The sequence below is a fragment of the Lygodium microphyllum genome, chromosome 1 (genome assembly GCF_053477565.2).
Source record: "Lygodium microphyllum isolate KBCC chromosome 1, Lygodium_microphyllum_v1.1.10, whole genome shotgun sequence".
NCBI classification, from domain to species: domain Eukaryota; kingdom Viridiplantae; phylum Streptophyta; class Polypodiopsida; order Schizaeales; family Lygodiaceae; genus Lygodium; species Lygodium microphyllum.
In genome coordinates, this window is record NC_141135.1 from 47068255 (window position 1) to 47091652 (window position 23398).

At 40.3% G+C, this 23398-nt stretch overlaps 2 pseudogenes; both read right to left on the minus strand.

The window, feature by feature from the left end:
- Window positions 1-1441: 1441 nt before the first annotated feature.
- LOC148041072 (DNA mismatch repair protein MSH2 pseudogene) lies at window positions 1442-6758 on the minus strand (annotated as a pseudogene).
- Window positions 6759-7108: 350 nt separating this feature from the next.
- LOC148041073 (DNA mismatch repair protein MSH2 pseudogene) lies at window positions 7109-7977 on the minus strand (annotated as a pseudogene).
- Between the last annotated feature and the right edge of the window lie 15421 nt (window positions 7978-23398).

A 23398-nucleotide genomic window follows, 5' to 3' on the forward strand; every position in this document is an offset into this window, starting at 1 on the left:
CCCAATGCTTGAGAAATACTAAGTATTCTTATAGAGATGTGGAGGCTACTTGTTCCTCATGGGTTAAATATTTGAGGAGGAAAGGTCTCGCCAACGGTGATCCTTGGATTTCTACTTGCCTATGTGCTATGGAGTTGTGAAAGTTAGCAATGCTTTAACTCTTAGTTTGTAGACCATGAGTGGAAAGCCTAGTGTTCCTTGATGAAAAATATAGTATAAAGGTACAATTATTTCTCATGTTGGAAACTTTTGTAATTCTTGTTCATCATGTTATCTATGCTTAGGAATTATTTGTCCAGTATGAGAGAGATTTCATACAACAATTAAACAAAAATTTCAGTGACCTCACTATCAATATTGAACACAAAAGTCTAGTTCCATACTGGATCGCTCCCCTGCATTTTCCATAGTGCGACTCTTTTGTGTTTGGTTGTGACAAACAATCACTGCATACGGATCATATTTATCAAAGACGTCTGCTGAGAGAAAAGCGCAGCAAAGCAGGTTGTTTGCTGCTGAGGAAACGACAATAGGTGGAAGCTTTGCTGGATCACCAACAAGCACAATACAATCTGCTCCACTCCTCAAAACTGGAACTAGCGCTGCAGGTTCGGTGGCCTGGGTTGCTTCATCTTCATTTGTAACTTTGTCACTGTCGTTTCCTTGTCACCTTGTGCCGTGCTGTGGTTACGATCATCGTCCGCCGTTCAATAGCTCCAGACGTCCTCTGATGTCACAATCACGATCTTCGAGCTCTATCCTCTGCCGGTTTGTCAATCTTTGTCATCCTCCTCGTCTTCTTCTTCGTTCTTGCGCTCCCATTCTTGTCTTCAAATAGCTTTTTCCACTTTGTCAGCATTCAGCAGCTCCAGACATCCTTCACCTTCATCCTGCGATCAGCAACAACCGCTTCGTCCTCACGTTCCATCACTAGCTTTAAAGCTAATAATAGCTCTTTCATCTTCATCGCCTCCCTCGTCCCTTAGCTCAATCATCGTCATTTCGTCTTTCTTCAACACCATCGTCCGCCACCTTCGGCCTTTGACGTCTTCAGAGTCTTCTTTTTCATCCTCTTTGTCACCTCATTGCATCGTTATTCCACCCCATCCCATTCTTCTCTTTTACTGTGTTCTTTATTGACGGCCCAAGCACCGTTTCGATGCATCTTCTTCATCGTACTTCTTCTTCTACCGGCTTTCTTTATCGATGGCCTCGTCCTTCTTCACCTCATCCTTGTTGCAGCCTTCCTGCTGTCTATAGATCAGTCAAACATCGCTGGGGTCTGTCCTTCATTGTTGTTGCGGCCATGTTTGCTGCGTCACCTTTCTCTTCTTCTTCCCATTAGGATCGAAAGGAGCGATCTCTTCTAAAGTCTTCCTCCCCTAGAACACCTCCATCCACCATCGTGCTTTTTTTCCTCCTTCGCTTTTCTTCCCCAAGCTTACATCTTCAGCCTTTGCTTTTTTCTCCCCATAGAAACATTCGATCCTCTGTTTTTTTCTTCAGGCTCCTCCCCTTTTTCCAGAAAAGCGGCCCAAGTCTTTAATAGGCTAACATAGTGTTCTGCTACCAATGGGGCACATTCTCCTTCATATTGCTCCAGCACGTCTCTAATGAAAGGAAGGTGGACACTAGCTTGATACAACTTTAGAATGTCTTGTAAAACCACTCTTCTCTTGTCTACTTTCCTTGAAAGCCTTTCAATATCTGGGATCCACTTTAGATGTTGCCTTGTGTCTTGTCGTAAAGCTGTATCCTCAACAAAAGCCTGAACCAAATCAAGCTTGCTGTTTATTTCATTAACATCTAGCAGGGGCTGTTTCAGCCACCGGTTCAGCAATCTCTTTCCCATACCCGCAGTACATGTCCTATTCATCAATCCAAACAAACTAAAACTCTTGTTACTATCTGTCTTACTCTCCAAAACATTTAATGCCCACCGCAGGGCTACAACATCAAGCCGCATAAAAGTGTCTAGACTGTACGCTTCTAAGGGGAACTTGCCATGATTTGAGTCATCTGCTAGTAGTTCAGTGTATGACAGAAGAGCACCAAGAACTCCAACTGCATTCTCAGAGGCCAAAACCAAATCTTTTAGCTATTCACTGGAGCCTTTGGCTTCATCTCAGACTTGGCATACATCTCAATTATGCTGCTTCCCATAGATGTATGTATTTCCAATCCACTCTTTGCCATGTCCAAAAGTAATTTTTCACCTTTGTCAATGGCTCCCATGTTACCACATGCCTTCAGCACAGAGGCAAACGTGAAAGCATTCGGAGAAATACCATCGAGTTTCATCCATCTGAAACATTCTAATGCCTGATGGAAAGGTCAATGTTCTGCTTATCGTGGAATCAGTGTCATCCAGGATACAACATCTTGAGTTGACATCTTAATGAACACTTCTTGTGCATCTGAAACCAACCCCCATTCTAAAGCATTACAGATAAGTTCCTCTTGCTCCAATCCCTTCTCCACTATATTGCCCACGTAGAACAAATGCAAACACAATGACTCAGTATGTACAAAGTAACAAATGTCACACACACAACTTTTTGGTGGATTCCACACCTCGGATGTGCAATAGTACGACATCCACCCCCTCTGATCCTGTGCATACTCCGGATGGGCCAACTACCCATGATCATTGTCGTCAAGATCCAAGATCAGACAATCTCTTCATTGTGTATTTCCAGTATATCAACAAGATTATCTGTCATATCATCTATCTCTTCTACTGGAGTTTCTTCTCGTTGCTCTTCTCTTGCAAATTCTTCCAATTTATAATCCTTATCATCTCTTTTCTTGAAAATCTTGATTCTTTTTCTTGCAATAGGCACTCTAAGCACTGTCCCATCCGATTCTGTCAGCTCATATGTTACATTATCAAAGACATATCTAACTATGTATGGCCCAAACCATCTTTTGACCATCTTCCAAAGTTTCTGCAATAACTTCTTCAATTTCCGCATGGCTCTAGTGTGGCTCTCATCCCAAAAAAAAATTTGCCCCTTTCGAAACAGCTGATAAAAACAATCTGCTATGTGTTCAAAATGGGGTGTCCAAATCATGTAAAACACACAAGCTCCAATGAATCTCCGTACCTCTGAAGTGGTAGAACAATACTCCGTAATCTTACCTATAGCATCCACCTTCTCAAGTGAAGGTTTCCTAGTAAAGATCACCATAGGGGCTACAATATCTGGAATCACACATCCAATCTCATGCGAGAAAAAAGCAAACCCCCTCCCATGTCACTCAAGCATATCCTGAAAGCATTTCTTCTCTAAGGGTAGCAAGAAAACACCATTTCCAATTTTTAATTCAGCAAGAGTCTCTGCTGAAAATTTATGGCCTATATGCTTTAGATTCCTCAAAATTGGCTGTTTGGCAGCCCTCTCTATTTGCTGACCACTGTTAGGTGGAAGCGGTACAGCCACCGGCTTCACCTTCTTATCCACAGTCTTGTATTTCGTGTCAACCCTGGCTTCATTATGATCCTTTGCATTACTCAAATCTTGCTGTAAATCAGCAATTCTGCACTCTGGTGGGGCTGAATATCCTTAGCCCTCTGCTCTATGGACTGCATAGGAACAGCCTTAAACTCTAGATGCTGAAATATTTCAACAGTGAACTCTGTTGAGACTGAAAGTTTTCAGCCCTCTGTGTCTCTGTAGGCTGATCATAATCACCCGAAAACTCTGTTTGCTGAATTTCTTTAGCTCTCAACACTTTTTGCTGAGTCACCTTAGCCTTTGACTCTATCTGTGACACAAAATCTAAAATTTCATAAAACATGTCTAGGGACTGCACTGATACATTACTGTGACAACTCTGCATATCAGTTTTCAGCATATTTTCCATCTCTGTCATCGTATTTGCACAAACCATACTATCATACATCCCATCTATATGCTCATCATCCTCTAAAATACCTGCATTAGTCAAAATAGTCTGTGCCGAATTTTTTCCTTGTTGGCCGCCTCCATAGCATAGGTCCATAATGCTGACGGACTCTCTAAACCTTTCTCAATCTGGACTCCATATGCAGAAGCATCTCCTCTAGCTGCCACATAAGAAGTACATGCAGCCATATCATCTACTAATTTCTTCATTCCGCCTTTCCCCAAATTTGTAGCAAGCGGAGCTCCTGTTTCAGTCAACCAGATCTTGCCATCTTGTCCCAAAATACCAAATTCTTCCTCCTTGCATCTTAAGAAGATTCACAATCCATGCAATGCTGATGGTCCGTACGATCACACCAAATACATCTTTGATCTCTCCTAGGTGCATTAGGAGCACTTCTAGGTGCACTAGGAGCACTAGAAGAAATAGTAGGCACGGTCAAAGCAAACTGCTCTTTCAATTTCCCCACCAATTCTGCTTTAACTGATCCAGTGTCAAATCCGTTATGCCTTTGATTATGTCATCAAGAGAGGAAGAAACCGACGGAGTGGATGGTGTTGGAGCAGAAGGAGTGGGCATCGGTCTTGGAATAGGAGGAACAAGAGGATTAGAAACAGTAGGCACTGGCATAGGCCAAGAAACTGGTTGAGGAAGAGAGGAAATAACAGGGGTAGAAGCAGACATAGGAGCAGAAGACTGCATCGGTGTCATAGATCCATTTTGTAAGCGGGTCTTCCATATCCGCCTCTTGGTCAAAGTCGAGACCACATCCTGGGCATCTTGCCAATCCGTTTTAAGACCCATAGGCTTCGTGCGATCCTCAAGAAGCTCTCCTAATTCTTCCTGAAGAGCAAGATCTGCAGCTTGCAAGAAAAGCTCAACTTTCTCAACATCCAATGCTCTTTGTTCAATGGCATCAAGTTGACTATATCTCTCTTCAAATTCTCGTATCAATTCTGAAGCAGCTAGACCTTTGTTTGGCATGTAGACCCACTCTCGGAATGACCCCCGTGTAGCCATCCCAAAGTCCTCAAGAAAATACTCTTCTTTTAGGGCCTTCTTAAAATCTTGCCAATGCAAATTTTGAAGAAAAAGATCAGTCACTTTTACCCTCAAGGCAGGTGTGAGAAGGCAAAGTAAATATTTACTCATAAGTCCCATCGGTACTCCAAAAAATCCCATCTTGATTTTATACGTCTTCAAATAAGCCAATACATTATGGCCATCAAATAGCTTCTTTTCATTCGCAACTGCTTCAATCGCCTTAGTCACACTGATTGCATTCTCTTGCTCCGAATATAGTTGCCTTTGCTGAGACAACTGTTGTTGATGCAACTCCTGCTGTTGCTGCATATACAATTGTATCTGCTGATTTTGAAGCTTCATATACATAGACATATTCTGCAAAATCTACTTTAAATCATCCATTGAAGTACTTGAAGCAGCAGTTGATGATGAAGCTGAAGTAGAGGACAAAGCAGGAATTGTAGAAGAGGCTGAAATGGATGTTGAAGTATCTCCCATTCTGAAATTTAAATGCGATGCTTTCACGTCAGGTTCACCAAAGATGTCGAAGGGTTTTTGAAAGCAAAGTCGCATCTACAAAAGACCTTGACAAATTTCAAGATAGAAGATCAATCTAGCGAGATCAGATTCAATTTGAAAGCTCAATTTCAGATAATATGAGACATACAATCAACTACATCTAATTGGAAGCATCTCCAATAAACGTCTTGACAAAAACTCATATCAACAAAATTTTCATGTAGTGTGAATCCCTATGAAGCTTCTCTTGGAACTCTTTAAACCACTGATTTAACATATCCATTGGAACAATAAACAGCCTGTCTCTCCCAAAGGAACAAAAAAAACTGCATAAAATTGAACATCTCCTATCCGCATTGCTAGGGCTTCGATCTGCTGTTGTTAAGCAGCACTGATAGCAAGAAGAGAAAGCACATCTTTAACTATGAGACCAATCTTTGCAGTCAAAGGCACTGAATTTGTCTTGAAGCCCAACCTTGGGCATAAAATTTAAAGCCTGCTTGGACCTCTCCCTACGGTTGTTCGTGTTTCCCGGGTACTTTGTAAGAGATTGGCGGTACAAAACCTTCCACAAACACCTTGTTCAATGGGATCACAGCAACCCCTAGAGGATCATCTGCTGTAAAGGTATCTCTGTCAAACAATTAAACATAAATTTCAGTGACCTCACTATCAATATTGAACACAAAAGTTTGGTTCCATATTGGATCGCTCCCCTGCATTTTCCATAGTGCGACTCTTTTGCGTTTGGTTGTGACAAACAATCACTGCATACGGATCAGATTTATCAAAGTTGTCTGCTGAGAGAAAACCGTAGCAAAGCAGGTTGTTTGCTGCTGAGAAAATGACAATAGATGGAAGCTGTGCTGGATCACCAACAAGCACAATACAATCTACTCCACTCCTCAAAACTAGAACTAGCGCTGCAGGTTTGGTGGCCTGGGTTGCTTCATCTTCATTTTATCTTTGTCATTGTAGTTTCCTTGTCACTTTGTGCCGTGCTATGGTTACAATCATCGTCCGTCGTTCAATAGCTCCAGATGTCCTCTGATGTCGCAATCACGATCTTCGAGCTTTTGTCAATCTTTGTCATCCTCCTCATCTTCTTCTTTGTTCTTGCGCTTCGATTCTTGTCTTCAAATAGCTTTTTCCACTTTGTCAGCATTCAGCAGCTCCAGAAATCCTTCACCTTCGTCTTGCGATCAGCAACTGCTTCGTCCTCACGTTCCATCACTAGCTTTAAAGCTAATAATAGCTCTTTCATCTTCGTCGCCTCCCTCGTACCTCAGCTCAATCATCGTCATTTCGTCTTTCTTCAACACCATCATCCGCCACCTTCGGCCTTTGACATCTTCAGAGTCTTCTTTTTCATCCTCTTTGTCACCTCATTGCATCGTTATTCCACCCCATCCCATTCTTCTCTTTTACTGTGTTCTTTACCGTTTCGATGCATCTTCTTCATTGTACTTCTTCTTCTGCTAGCTTTCTTTATTGATGGCCTCGTCCTTCTTCACCTCATCCTCGTTGCAGCCTTCCTTCCGTATGTAGATCAGTCAAACATCGCTGGGATCTGTCCTTCATTGTCGTTGCGGCCATGTCTGCTGGGTCACCTTTCTCTTCTTCTTCCCACTAGGATCGAAAGGAGCGATCTCTTCTAAAGTCTGCCTCCCCTAGAACACCTCCATCCACCATCATGCTTTTTTTCCTCCTTCGCTTTTCTTCCCCAAGCTTGCGTCTTCAGCCTTTGCTTTTTTCTCCCCCTAGAAACATTCGATCCTCTCTTTTTTTCTTTAAGCTCCTCCCCTTTTTCTAGAAAAGCGGCCCAACTCTTTAATAGACTAACATAGAGTTCTGCTACCAATGGGGCACATTCTCCTTCATATTGCTCCAGCACATCTCTAATGAAAGGAAGGTGGACACTAGCTTGATACAACTTTAGAATGTCTTGTAAAACCGCTCTTCTCTTGTCTACTTTCCTTGAAAGCCTTTCAACATCTGGGATCCGCTTTAGATGTTGCCTTATGTCTTGTCATAAAGCTGTATCTTCAACAAAAGCCTGAACCAAATCAAGCTTGTTGTTTATTTCATTAACATCTAGCAGGGGCTGTTTCAGCCACCGGTTCAGAAATCTCTTTCCCATACCCGCAGTACATGTCCTATTCATCAATCCAAACAAACTAAAACTCTTGTTACTATCTGTCTTACTCTCCAAAACATTTAATGCCCACCGCAGGGCTACAACATCAAGCCGCATAAAAGTGTCTAGACTGTACGCTTCTAAGGGGAACTTGCCATGATTTGAGTCATCTGCTAGTAGTTCAGTGTATGACAGAAGAGCACCAAGAACTCCAACTGCATTCTCAGAGGCCAAAACCAAATCTTTTAGCTGTTCACTGGAGCCTTTGGCTTCATCTCAGACTTGGCATACATCTCAATTATGCTACTTCCTATAGATATATCTATTTCCAATCCACTCTTTGCCATGTCCAAAAGTAAATTTTCACCTTTGTCAATGGCTCCCATGTTACCACATGCCTTCAGCACAAAGGCAAACGTGAAAGCATTCGGAGAAATACCATCGAGTTTCATCCATCTGAAACATTCTAATGCGTCATGGAAAGGTCAATGTTCTGCTTATCGTGCAATCACTGTCGTCCAGGATACAACATCTTGAGTTGACATCTTAATGAACACTTCTTGCGCATCTGAAACCAACCCCCATTTCACATGCATGTCAACTAAAGCATTACATATAAGTTCCTCTTGCTCCAATCCCTTCTCCACCATATTGCCCACGCAAAACAAATGTAAACACAATGACTAAGTATGTACAAAGTAACAAATGTCACACACACAACTTTTTGGTGGATTCCACACCTCGGATGCGCAGTAGTACGACATCGTTCCATGGATTGTTAGTGGATCCACAATTCAAGTGCTATGCCTTTTGATCCACTACTCCATAACTCCAAATTGGTCCATGTATACTCCAAGAAATTGTGAATGAAGAGAATAAAAAAATAATATCATGGATGATGAAGAAGAGATTCTCCAATAGTCCCTCACTCTCATTTATAAACTTCCTCTCTCTCTCTCTCTCTCTCTCTCTCTCTCTCTCTCTCTCTCTCAAGATGCTCCAATGGATAAGGTAAAGGTAAGAGGAAGAGCTCACAAAGTTGGCACATACAAGAATGACCTCTCTATCCAAATTTCAATTATTTATACATGGACCCAAATTTTAGGCTTTCCCCCCCAAAAGGGGCTCCCTATCTCTTCTTGGGCTCTTGACCGGTCCTTATAGTGCATGTATGCATTTAGAGATTTGACCTTAAACTATCTTAATTAAGATTGTTACAATTTTCACGAGAGTGAGATTGGTTCTTGGTCTTAAAATTGAAATGTAACATCTTTTATAAAGTATTACAAGTATATCTATTTGTTAGATCTTTCTTCTGTATCTAAAAAAATTGTCCTTCACACTCTTATGCTTCTATTCTTCCTTAGCCTTGCTCTAAAATGAGATTAACATTACCCCCTCTATCTAAATGGCATTCCTATAGAGCTTGTTTTATTGCGTGATCACATACTTGTAGATGCCTACATGTTCATTAAGCTAACTCTCTCTAACATTATAGATGTCTATATGTGCCTTAAGATGACTTGTATCTGTATAGTGACGTTTCTAGTTCAAGTTCAACTTTATTAGTGCCTCTTCATAGGTCCCTTTAACTTCATTTTCTATTTTTCTCAAAGATTCAATCTAAATTATCTCAATATTTTTCTCCAACCCTATGCAGGCTACCTTCATATGTTCCCTAGGCTTGCAAATTTTGTTGGATTTCTCTTGCATGTAGAGCTTTCTTGGCTTTCTCCTACTCTAACTTGATAGTGAGATCTATCACATTGACTTGAACTTCATCTGCTTCCTCATATCTTGGTTCTAAGATTTAAAAGTTATGTTTGGCTCCTTCAATTGCACTTAGAGACCTTATATTTACTGATTAGTTTCAACTATGAATTTCTTGTAAGCCTCATTGTTTGGGCATCATCTAACCACACTTCGAGTGTTTAGTTTTCTTGAATTACTTTTTACCTTATCTTGATGGAGTCCTTCATACATGTTTAGGTTTTGTACTACACCTAGTATCAATATATGCTCTTGTGGGCCCAAGGTAGAGACTTGAGAGGGAGTTTTATATCATTGTGAAGTACTTTGACTTCCTGTGTAGCTTTTACCTTCTCTAGCTTGATTATTTTAATTTTAAAATTTTGTATTTTTGTTACTATTTGTTGGACAACTCCTTGGTCAACACTTTCAAAGCTCTCAAATACCTTTTCTTTCCCTTTTCAAGACCCGCTTTCACCTCTCTTTTCCATCATTTCTCTACCCATTGTAGAAGTGTTTGATCCATTTGATGTCTAGCTTCCTCATACAATTGCAAGAAAGTCCTTTCAAAGTCTTCCATGTGTTTTCAGAGGTATCTTCTTCACTAAATTTTGAGGTAGATGGACTTTCCTTACTCTCTTCCCTACTCCTCTTTTCTCCCTCCCGACTTCTTTTCTCTTTATTGGAAGTTTGTCTTTTTTTTTTCTAGTTTCCTTTATTCCTTGTTCCTTTCCCTCATTTGTTCCCTAGAATTCTTTGAGTGTGATTATTCTAGTCTCTTTTATCATAGGGTGGCCCAAATTTTCCTAGTAATGTGACTATCCCATGGGAAGGTGGCATTTTCTTGGAGTGTCCCAATCCTATATTGATTACCCTAGTAAGTGTACACTCAAAATTGATTGCTAGCCCCTTCAACTTAGTTGATGATCACCTCACAGTTTTGAACAAAAGTCATTAGTTGGCTAAAGGATGGACTCATGAAATCCCTCCATTCAAATGTCATTTAAATCCTTAGTCACAATCTCCTCCTATTGTATGTCTTCCATGAGACTCTTAGGGATCCTCATTGTGGAAGAGATTAGTTTATTGTAAGTGCACATGTGGACCTAGAAGATTTGTGTTGTTATGTCTACTTCTTTCTTAGCAATGACACTAAACAGGAGTTCATTTTCTCATATTTTCCTTCCTTATATTTGATCCATGGGGCAAAATCCACTAAATAGGAGTCCATTCTCTAATTGGCCCCATGCTTTTTTCAAATTTGTGAAATTGAGGATGTTTTTACATATTTTTAATATTTTGTTTCCTTATACTTGATCGTTAGCCCCCCCCCCCCCCCCTCAACTCAATAACCAATATGTAATTTTTCAAGTTGGTTTTATAGTCCCAAATGAAGCTAAAAAGGATAGTCAAATGAGTGGGTCCATTACATGCTTTGTTCAATAGAGTTTTTGGTCATATCACTTTTTTCATCAACTATTTTCAACAATTGAGACTTGAGGTCACAAATAACTAGATGGTGGGTTGAAAGCCATAATCCTTACATTATTCAATAGTGAAGTTCATGTTTTCCTTATTTATAGGTGTCATTAACAAGGATAGGTAATAGGATGTCAATGATGCTCATCCTTGGAGCTGGAGTTCTTTTCATATTGACATTTACAATGATGAACTGCTATGAGAAATATATCAAACAAAAAGTAATGAACTCATGAGGATAAGATTAATATGATGCTAAGGTGAATTAATATAGTTCAAATTTTTAGTGCCCATTTTGAATTGTTTGTTTTGGTTATCCCCTAGCTACAATAGACAATTTCTTAGTTGTACAATTGCATTTGGGTTTTAAGTGTGTCTATGCATGTGCGCATGTAAAAGGAAGAGTTTTACTATATATATAAAAGATGTATCCTTTAGTGGACTTTATCATGACATCTTGGGCAAGCTACCACTCAAAAAGGTTGAAGTTATATACTCAAGCTAGATAATTGTACCTAAGTCAAAGGGTTGACGAGAAAGTTTAGAAAGATAGGCCATGATATCAATTACCAAGGATGGGTAAAGATGGGCCTTTGAGAGAGCTTCCTACATAAAGTTCTTCTTCTAGAAGAATTCTATCCAATAAAGAATGTTACTCTATTTTTGACAATATGAAGAGTTACAAGCAATGAGAGATGCATGAAGCAAGATGCCACTATAGTGATATTGGATCATGATGTAAAGCCTTGATAACATGTCAATATTCTACATTGATCATTAATTGATTGCCATTACAAGCACTATCAAGTGATGATTGTAGAGACATTGAGGAATGGATCACATTTTGCTAAATCTTTGTCATTTCAGTAGGTTCATTGGCTTTTGTGACTAGGGCTTACTTGATAATGATGCAAATTGCTTTAATGCTCTTCTCTAAAAGTACCATCAAGATATCTCTTTGAATAGCTTCGTGCTTGTAAAAGATGTGTTCACTATCTTCCCAAGTAGTGTTCAATTGATTTGAGAGAATTTCAATCTTTGTTCATTGATCATTTCTAGATTGATTATTTGGTACATCAAGTAGGAATTTTGAATGTGGTGTCAAATGTGGCAAAACAATCGATGGTTGAAATGTTAATTTTCTCGACTAGTGTCATAGCCATTTGATATATTGATTGGGGGGTGTTATCTCAGGCTTCATTCCAACTAACAGTTGTGGTCTTGTGATACTTCTTAAGGGCATAGTAGTAGTGACTACAAGTTTTCTTTTGGAAATTAGGACTCTAATTTTGAAGCCCACTCCTCCAACTAGTTGGTTATGTGGTTTGAAACCTATTTAGAGGAATAGGTGGTTGGCTTCTAGTGGTTTGAGGATAATTTTACCCATGAATGCTCAAATAGGCTCATTGGCTCTAAAATAATTCTCCCAATATCATAAATGCTATGTGGTATCCCCTTCTTCCCAATAATACATGGCTAGGGAATACTATTTGATGGCTAAAAGGACAGTTTATCTCTACTCTCTTTCTCTGCCATTTGTGCTACCAGAAGCATAGAGATTTGAGTACTGAATTTATCCTAAGAATCTCAACAAATACATGAAAGGTTTTTGCCCAATCCAGTAGAATCACAATTGGGGCTCTAAAAAGTAATATCCTAAGGTGACAAAATGCTAAACTAACCTCTTCATTCCATTGAAAGACACATTTGGCCACATGCATCAATTTATTCAAGGGAATGGCCAAGTGTACCAAAATTCAGTAGTAGGTGGTAGCCATGCCACCAAATTTGGTCCAAGAATTTAAGTAGCATGGATTGTGAATTCGCGGCTTGCATGATTGTTACTACCTTGGTGGGGTTGACATCAATATTGTAATGAGAAATAATGCAACCCAATAAAATGTATCCTCTAATAGTAAACACATTTTTTAGAGGATTTAAAATTAAGTTTACATCATAGTAGCATGTGAGACAGGGTTGGAGGTGCATCAAATGGAGCATTGCTTTTCCAATGCATCTAGAAATACTCTAATAAAAATAGTTAGCTAAGGCCCATAGATCTCTTACATGTCTATCTAAAAAGAGTCAAATTGTTCTTGAGGCAAAATCACATCACCATACAAACATACACACCCCATGTTGTGATGAAAGTTGTTTTAGAATGATGTTTTGGTCAAACTTGGTTGTTGCCACTAAAACCATCAAGAAAATAGTACATCTCATGGCCAACCACTTTATCCACTAGAATAGTATCCAAATAGAGAATGGAGAACGGATCTAGGATTGTGGCTGCTTTGAGCTTTCTATATTCCACACATACTTGTAGTTTCTTGTTCTTTTTAGAGACTATGACATTGGGGAAATCCAATCCGCTCAATCTACTAGAGTGATAAACCCAACTCGCAATAGTTGATCTAACTCTATTTTGACTTGTTTTTCCATGTGAGGGTTCAATCATCGGTATCGTTGAATTTGGACTAAAACAACATCTAGTTTCAAAGGAATTCGGTGCTAATAGAATCTAGGATCCACTCCTCTCATCTTTGAGTATTCCCAAGTGAAAACATCTTTAAACTCAGTCAAGATCTATATTTTCTCCTCAAACCTATGCTCTTATCTTAGTATTTCCTTTATTTAGGTTGGAGTAATCTTATCATTATGGGTTTTGAAACTATCTAGAGTATTGTCATGCTTCTTTGGGGTTTTGTGCTACAAACTTTATGGTTGCATGTATTACTCACTAATTTGTAACACATTAATGAGACACTAAGGCGATAAATTTGCATTAGCCTTCAAAAATTCATCTTCTTTGATGGGACCTAAAATGGGCCGGCACTGGCTATGGCACTAGCCGGACCTCATGCATATGACAGACAACCCCACCACACGGCCTCGTGGGCCAAGAGCGTCTAAAACTCACTTTGCACTAAATGCTTATGACGATTTTGTGTTTGTATCCAATATGTAGTCCAACGTTCACCTTCCCTTCTCCTCAAAGGGAGATCCCATAACATATAGGCATAATGTCTCGTAATACACACATACGGAAGCACCCCTCGGCTGATTGCCACGGTTCGACTGTGACTCTCCTACACCTCAGGGATTAGCCCCAAGATGCATCGCTAACACATATAACATTCTCACAAACTCCACTCTTTCATAATTCAGCATTCCAGGAGATTTTAATTTGCCTCACACAATTTTCCCTAACGGAAACACCCGTCTAACCCTATAGCTTGGGTTTCCTGTCCTCTTAGCATTGGTCAGAGTTTATCGAACAAGTGCAATGCATTCTAGGAGATACCACATGGCATGCTTGATGCAAGGTGTATGACAATTGTGCACAACCATTTTATGATTAAAAACAGCCATGTGAGGTGCAGAAATCAACGCTTTCATGAATCTTAACTAAGCGTTACGTGCTGCGCTGCTTTAGGGACTAGCACCGGAACTTTCGTGCTACTAGTCACCTCTATTTAATTATGAAATGATCTCTAAATGATATGCACAAAGAGGGAAATCAAAATTTGTATCTTTTCAGCAATTAGATCGTTGCACAAACTTCATCCCCCCCTCACCGTTTAGTTGTTGTTGCATTGCATAGGTGTAAATAGTTGTTTTGTATCATTTTTGTAAGCGATAAACACGGACTATAACACAAAAGACAAGGCCAAACTGAGGCTTGACCTCATGCTTTAACCTTGCCAAACACTTTGAGCGCGAAAATCCCAATTTTCTCCATTTTCACTATTTTTTCCTATTTATTATTCATGGAAAATAGGTATTTTCTGATCTATTTGTATTGCCTTATCATTTTGACTGAAACTTAACATTTTCTCTAATTTTATCCCATTTCCATCCTTGTTCTCCAACTCAAAATCCAAAAAAACCACTAAATTCCATTAAAAATGCCATTTTACGGGTTTTAAAGAATTAATAATGACTCTAAATCATTACGGGTTCTATATTTCTGTAATTCCATCCCTCAATCATGATGCAAACAAGGTTCAAACAAAATTTCATCGCATAAGAACAACATTTGGACCATGAAACAACAAAAACAATCAAAATTCTTTGTAAAATTGAAGCATACCATGTGTCTTGCGTGTTGCGGGTTTTTTAATGATTATTCTGAGCAGCCCACAGACCAAGAAATAACCATTCTTTAGTGTGCTGAACCTCTTTTCTCAGCCTCCTCTTCATCTTGAAGCAATCCGAGCATTCTTTAGCCCCTCTTCTTCTTGATTTCTTTCACATGAATAGCCTCTATGCAAGAGAGAGAGGGAGCAGAGAGAAATACTGATTTTTTATCTCTTCGCTCAATGCATTATTCCTCAATCTGTTTGTGGTGATGGAGGGCAAAGGATAGAAGAATTCCAGGCCCAGGAGCATTCCTCTCCACTCTACGGATTAGAAAATGCATCATGAGGGGAGAAAAGAGGGGGTGCAAAAAACTGACGCACCCCCCCCCCCCCCCCCCCATCGTTTCATTTTGTGGGCATTTCTTGCCTTAAGCTCTTTGTTAAGAGCTTCCAAACTCTAAATCAACTTAACTAGTTCATGACTTTTGCATTCACACTTTCGGCAACAACTGGAATTTTCAATTTTGAGGGGGAAAACATCATCGAAACCGAGATCCATCTAGATGGGTGGCTCCGTGGCATTGAAATCTACAAAGTTGGGCCATGTCACGCTCTTTTAGGCTTCTAGATCTAGTAGCTGCTTCACAACCCCAAACCTTGCAGGGATTAAATGGGGGATCAAATGACCTCGGAATGGAGATCTGACACTTGCGTTGGATTCCTGACGTCGTTTTACATCTAGGAAAGCTCCAGCTCAGCCATCTGCCACCATTTGATTTCCATGAAAATAAGCACTAGCGCTTTAGGGACTTGCCACTTAAAATCGTACTGATTGCCATCGTTTCCTTCGAGGAAGTCTATTTTTTCCTTGATATTCGTAATTTTTGGCTATTTTTAAGCACTTCTTGACATAAAAAATTATATGTCATTCTTCTTCATCATTAAGACTTCTACCATATTGATTGTTGCATTTTAGTACAAGTGAGATAACATTGGTCAAGAATACAATCACCTTACGTTCATTCTTGTAGATTGTAAGTTTATCTTTATCCTGATTCTAGCTTAATCTTGCATGGCGTAGCCAAGGTCTTTCCAACAATAGGCAATTATCTTCCACATGCTCTACACTTAACACAACAAAAGAAACCAAGAATTGAATCGTACAAATTTCTAGAAGTATAGAGTAGATGATACCAAGAGGTCTTATTCATTGCTAATTGGCCATTCTTATCAGGATTGGGATTGGTTCCAATCCATCAATCCCAATTCTTGGCAAGTTTCCAATGTGATGATATTGACACTGGATGTACTATCAAGCAAGACATTCTAGATGATTTGGTCCTTACCCTAAACAAGAATAACAAAAATGATCTAATCAAATAGGGGTTCTACTAGCACTCTCTCTTCTTGGATTTTTTGAATTTTTGCCTTCAAAGTGTTAATACTCACAGCCACTATTTTAAGTTATAGTAATATTGGTCACTCTAGATGAATCATCTTCAACAGGTGATCCTTGAAAGCTAGTACAAGATTCAAGAGGTCACTATTAAAACATTAATATTTACTAGTCTCCATTTGGTTAATACTTCTGATGATTCTAGAATAGCCAAAATGCTTGGCATGGTCCCTTCCATTGCTAATATCAGTATGTTGGCTTCTACTTTCTCCGAGATTAGTGTTGGGGAATTTACATTGTCTCTATTTGAGTTGATATTCTAGATTATTTTTGTGAACTTGCCAAGATTATCATCCGATAATTTATACTTTTGCTTGCTAGGATAAACTTCTAGCTGCTCCTCTCTGTGAATTCCAAGGTGACCATTTGGATTCTTAACTCCATTGGGTTTTAGATCCTCTGTCACAACTTGCTTATTTTTCTCCTTTTTGGGAGTTGTTGCTTTGTATGTAGATTCCTTCTACAATTTTGACTTCATAGACTATAGGCCTATGGTCAATTTGGGATTTGAGTGACTCCATCCTAAGTATAGGTTTATCTTCATACCTTATCGTATTTTATGAGCTATCAGGGTATAGGCATTAGACTATGGATAATTCATCATAGTGCAGCTTCCTTTCATTGCTATTAGGGTTGTACCTTCCCAATTATCCTTTTAATGTGAAGGATTTTTCCTTTCACATGAGGTACCAAAAATTTTTTTGCCTTTAACTTTTAGATTAGGACTAGGCAAATATTTCATCACGGTCAATTCTCTTGTTGACCATCCTATCACCTAATATCAAAATTTCTTTTGCCTTGCCCACAAAGCTCCATTGGGTTGCAATGAAGCTTCCTTGTAGATTTTTTCGGGTTATCAGATGAATATCTAGTTCTATTAGCTCCTTGATTTCAACTATGTTGACTCCAAGATTTTGTGTTGGGCCTTGTCCTTGCCTTTTCTAGGCATCATATGCTTAAGCTTCTAGATACTTTGATCTCTAGTGTACTTCTTACATACATAATAAACAATCTTTAGAGAATGGCCGAAAATTACCTCATCTTATTCCTCCTCTATCATGTATACCATGACCACCACACCACCATGTTATTGGTACTCCTAATTTGTGTAAAAGCCACAATCAGTATAGAAGCTTGATTGGATGGAATGGTGTTCCATTGGCCAAAGGAGAATGCTTTGGTGCCTTGCCATCCTCCTAAATGGGCCATTCGGTACTAACTATTGTACCAAAAGTACTCAATGTTATAAGGGACCATGTTACAAATACTACACTGTCTCTAGTTTAAGCTAATGCATTCAACCTAAACATGTCTAGGGTTGTTGTACTATGTGCACTAGAGACTTTTTACTTCATTTAACTTAGTTTTTATGGAGGTTTTCTTGCCCTTGTCTTTCTTCTTACTCTTGGTGAGCTTTTTCTCCTCCTCTTTAGAGTCAATTCCAAATCAAAATTAGAATTGGAAGCATTATTCTTATCATTTTGTTTCTTCTAGGTCAGATTATTGGATTTCCTTTCTTTTTTGCCTTTCTTTGGACAAAATTTGCTCTAATCCAAGGGATTTCTTATAGTTAGCATTTGTTAGTGTATAGAGCTCAACATAGTCACAACAATGAAAACAAATACCAAATATACTCAACAATAGAAAATCTTCAATGCATATTGCTATATGAAAACAATATAACAATCTCAATAGAGACGAAAGTAACAGTAACACAATACTTGGGGACAAAATCAACTGAGGGATCATAGAACCTTGATAAACTCGAAAATAAAGGAATATAATGACAATGGTAGTACTACTACTAGATGTTGTGACTGAGGATAAATACAAGAGATAGCTTTGCCACTAGGTAGTGCTCAGGATGCTAGTCAAACGACTAGTCAGGGGGACACATGAAAGATCTAGCAGCCGAGCATGGGAGTCCTTAAACCTTCAAATCCTAATTTCCCTTAGATACTTGATCCCTTGCAATCCCTTGATCCCCTCTCTCCCTTTTTTATATAGCCAACTATGTAGCACGACATTTTCTTTGCCCATGTGTCATGCTAGGTAGTCTTCATTGTTCTTGCACCCATCAGCTCATTAATGCGTTGTTGGTAGCCCTAACTTTAAAGACTGCTAGCAAACTATCGACACCTTTAATAAAACTCTTTAGTTACGGTATGAAAGTTATGACCATTTTTGTGCACTAGGGTCACTGTGGACATGATGTAGACCGCTCTCCAGGATAGGCATTGTCAACCCCTTACAGAAAATTTTGATCATTTTTTCTGTCATAAAGGTTAATAGCTCATATCGAAGAGGCCATGTCCTCTTCGACTGGAGCCCAAAACCTCACCAATCAGAGTTTCCTACAAAGAGTTACGCCCCTTTTACTGACAGCAGGTCCTGTGGACTGCACCCAGATGGCTGGCCAGAAAGGAAAAAGCAAGGCACAAGAGGAACTCTAGAGGGAGATTAGAGACTCCCGGACCTCCATGAATGAGGAACCAAGCTCAATGCAAGATTACAATGGTGAGATACAAGAGGAAATTCCTGAAACGGACTCGTATACCCTTCTCAATCACACCCTCTGTCAACATGAGCTCCATCATATGGAACACCATGATGATATGGTCACCAACCACCGCCAAATGATGTCTAAGTTTGATGAAGCGATCGAGCACATGGCTATCTCAAACTCAAAGGCCCAATAGACCTTGGAACAGCTCACTGCTCTTTTTGCTTAGTTAGCGACTGCTTCATCCCAAGAGAAGACCAATGACTCTAGACATGAGTCTAGACGCCCTCCACATCAGGAACCGCCGCATCGCCCACACGGTATACTTGGCGCTAAGGGAATTTCCCCTTCTACCTATGAGATCAGGGAACCCTCTCATATGCATGATGAGCCCCTATTGAATTCTCTTGTCCACCATGCCGGCAACATTCACTTGAGGCCTTCTCCCACCTTGGGTCAAATTTCACCCCTCTACCTAGGAGCCCCAATGCACCACATATGAATCAGCCCCATCAAGGACAATATGGTACAAATGACCATCCTGACAATCATGGACAACATGGTTATAATGGACAACATGGGCTGAATGCATCACAAGGGATGTATGGACAACAGGGCATGTATGGCCACCATGGGATGCATGGACAGCAAGGATTTCATGGGCAGCATGGCCCCTATGATGTGCGTGACAAGGATATCCTAACAAAGTACAATGGGCAATCCCCCTCACCATCTAACCTGGAAGAATGGACGTCCAAGTTGGCGTCCTACTTAAACATCTACCCCCGCACTAACGATTAGAAAATACTTTTTGCTTCTTTCCATTTGGAAGGTTTTGCCCACACTTGGTGGCGCTATATTAATCAGGAGAATCAACAGTTCATTGATTGGGAAGATTTCAAAATGCATATAGCCCAAGTTTTTGTGTCCCCTGCGGAAAAAGAACGGTTGGCAAGATGATGGTACACTTTTGACCAACGTAACCTCACTGTATGTGACTACACCAATCAGTTCATGAACTTGACCATGTATGTGGAAAGCATTAGTGATGATGCTAAATTGCACACGTACATCTATGGGTTGGAACCAAGTCTATCGGATGATGTCATGGCCCAAAAACCCACTACACTCTTTGATGCAATCGAACTGGCCGAGAGATATGCAAGAAAGTATTGTAAGAATGAGCATTTTCAGCAAGGTGTTGGACCTCCCTGCATCCCTTCACGATCAGCCCCATATGGAGGTGGTTTTTGAGGCACTTCTATGCCTAATCATAACCCCAAAGTACCCACTTACCCCGCATTCCATGTTGAAAGAAAAATGGGCACTTTTGGGACATCATCGAGATCTACTACTAAAAATACGTATGCTGAAAATAAATAGTCCACTGCGTCACCTTCCCATGGATCCAATAGTCAACGGTTCATCTCCCCAGATGTTGTGAAGGAACGGAAAGAAAAGAGCCTATGCTTTAAATATGGAGATAAGTACACTGTTGATCATGCCTCCAAATGCCCCTACAAGATAGCTAAGGTCAAATTTCATAGCATGTATGTCATGGAAGATTGGCACAATGAGGAGGATGACTTGGCCATTGACCAGACTGAGCCCACGGAGGATGTTGATCATGAGCAGTTCTATGACCTGAGGGATGGGTTTCCCTTTGACCCGGGCGGTGCTCCCTCACAGATACTTAATTTAACATCCCACCCACCTCCCACTTCCCTTTGCTCGATCTCCTTGGATGCTTGGATGGGTTCCCATAGCCTCAGTACCCTTTGCATTCAAGGCAGTATCAATGGGAAGCATGTTTTTATCCTTGTGGATAGTGGAAGCACTCACAGTTTTGTCAATAAATCAGCCATTGATTGGTTGAGATGCACCCCTATGGAATTACACCACCCCTTGAAGGTCCAAGTAGCAAATGGAGAAGAAGAAATTAGCATACATGTATGTCCCGCAGTTCCCTTATGTTTGGCTGAATATTATGTGGCACTAGTTGATCTGATTGCCCTAGATATAGGCCCCATTGATGTTGTCTTGGGCTATGATTGACTAAAACAATTGGGAAAAATTGTTATGGACTTCTCTCAGCTTTACATGGAGTTTATGATGCATGGACAGCTTATCCACCTAGAGGGATTTCGAGATCATGCTGATTTTCAGCTCATTACAGGAAAGCAACTCAAACAAGAGTTTAAGAAATGCTCACAAATCTTTGTTTTGCAATTAAATAAGGACACTTCTGATCAGCCCTCCACAGTATCACATGACTCTACCTTGCAGGCCTTACTTGAGGAATACAATGACTTATTTCATATGCCTACATCCCTCCCTCCCAAGAGACAAGTGGACCGCCCACTTGACCTAGAGCCCCATTCTAAGTCAGTGATGAACAATCCCCCCTATAGACTCTCCAAGTATGAGCGTGAAGAGGTTTCAAAGAAAATCAAGGAGTTGTTGGGGATGGGTTTTATTGAACCGAGTTCTTCCCCCTATGCATCCCCTGTCCTCTTAGTAAAAAAGAAAGATGGCTCCTTTCACATGTGCATTGACTACAGGGATTTGAACAAAATTACAGTGAAGAACCACTATCCCATACCATGGATTGATGATTTGATGGATGAGTTAAAAGGGGCATGCTTTTTCACTAAGATTGACTTGCGCTTTGGCTACCATCAGATTTGTATGCGGACAGGAGATGAGGTCAAAACGGCCTTCAGGACTAATCGTGGACTTTACCATTTTCTTGTGATGCCTTTTGGGTTGACTAACGCCCCTGCCACCTTTCAAAGCCTCATGAACAAAATCCTGCAGTCCTTTCTGTTCAAGTTCATGCTTGTCTTCTTTGATGACATCCTCATTTACAGCAAGTCATCTAGGGAGCACTTGACACACGTTTAGAGGGTGTTTAACATATTGAGAGAGCATCAACTCTTTGCTAAGGAGAGCACTTGACACACGTTCAGAGGGTGTCTGACATATTGAGAGAGCATCAAATCTTTGCTAAGGGAGAACTTGACACACATTTAGAGGGTGTTTGACATATTGAGAGAGCATCAAATCTTTGCTAAGGAGAGAAAATGCATATTCATGTAGACATCTGTGGAGTACTTGGGACACGTTGTGAGAAAAAAAAGGTATACAGGTTGACCCGAAAAAGGTGCAATGTGTTAAGGATTGGCCCACTCCTTCCATCACCACTTCCTTGCGTGGCTTCTTTGGTCTCTCTTCATTCTGTAGATGCTTCATTAAGCACTATGCCACCATTGCAACGCCTTTGACTGATCACTTGAAAAAAGAGTCATTCTTTTGGGATGCCACTACAGATCATAGCTTCAAACAGTTAAAGGATGTGCTTACTTCAGCCCCCATCCTTGTTTTCCCTGTTACTTCTCTAAGCTATTTACCATTCATTGTGATGCTAGTGGTTGGGGTATTGGTGCAGTATTGTTGCAAGAGCATGGTGTGACTACATTTGATGAGAAGGGGATGCAAATGAGTGTATATGACCAAGAGATGTTGGCCATCCTCCATGCCATCAAGAAATGGCACCACTATTTGTATGGCAGCCGCTTCCAAGTGAAAAGCGATCACCGAGTCCTCCAATACTTCTTGACTCAGTCTACTTTGACTCCTAAGCAAAGGTGATGGGTGGCAACCTTATAGAACTATGACTTTGACATTTCACACACACGGGGCAAGGATAATATTGTGGCTGATTCTCTCCCTCTCGAATGTGGGCATGCAAAGTCTCTTCTATCTCAGAATTGCACAGTGATTGGGTTGAAGAGCTCCAAGAGGCTTACTTGTTAGATGATCATTTCAACCACACATTTCAAACTGAAAACTCCTAATATCAGCTCAAGCATGGCTTTTTTTGGTCCCATGGCAAGATTTTCATCCCGCACACTTCCCCCTTCATGCAGAGGATCATGGAAGAAATGCATTCTTGCCCTACTGCCGGTCACTTGCATGTTTTCAAAACGTATGACAGGATTGCAAGAGCTTTCATTGGAAAGGCTTATGGAGGGACGTCAAGGACTTTGCAACCAAATGTGTTCCATGCCAACAGAATAAGGATAGTACACTCAGGCCCGTTGGCCTCTTGCAGCCTCTCCCTATCCCTGAAGGGAAATGGACTCACATCACAATGGACTTTATCAGTGGCCTTCCTATGACTAAGAAAGGGTGGAGCAGTATCTATGTGGTAGTTGATCGCCTCACCAAAGCTGCCCACTTTATCCCCACTAAGGTCCAATATACTGCCTCTCAGGTGGCCACTCAGTTTATGGAATTCAGCAGACTGGTTCCGAAATGTATGATGTCCCTAGTCTCTCCACACCTAATCTTCATTGTCAAAGGGCTGTGAGTAGGACTCTGCAACCCTCCCTTAGCCCACCCATCACTCCCCTCTATTTCTCCTTATTTTTGAGGGCAAAAACCTTTCAAATGGGGATGGATTGTAACAAGTGGGATACACATCGACTAGGGTTTAGACACCCCGTCACACTAACCGAGGTATTTAAGGTGTAAGA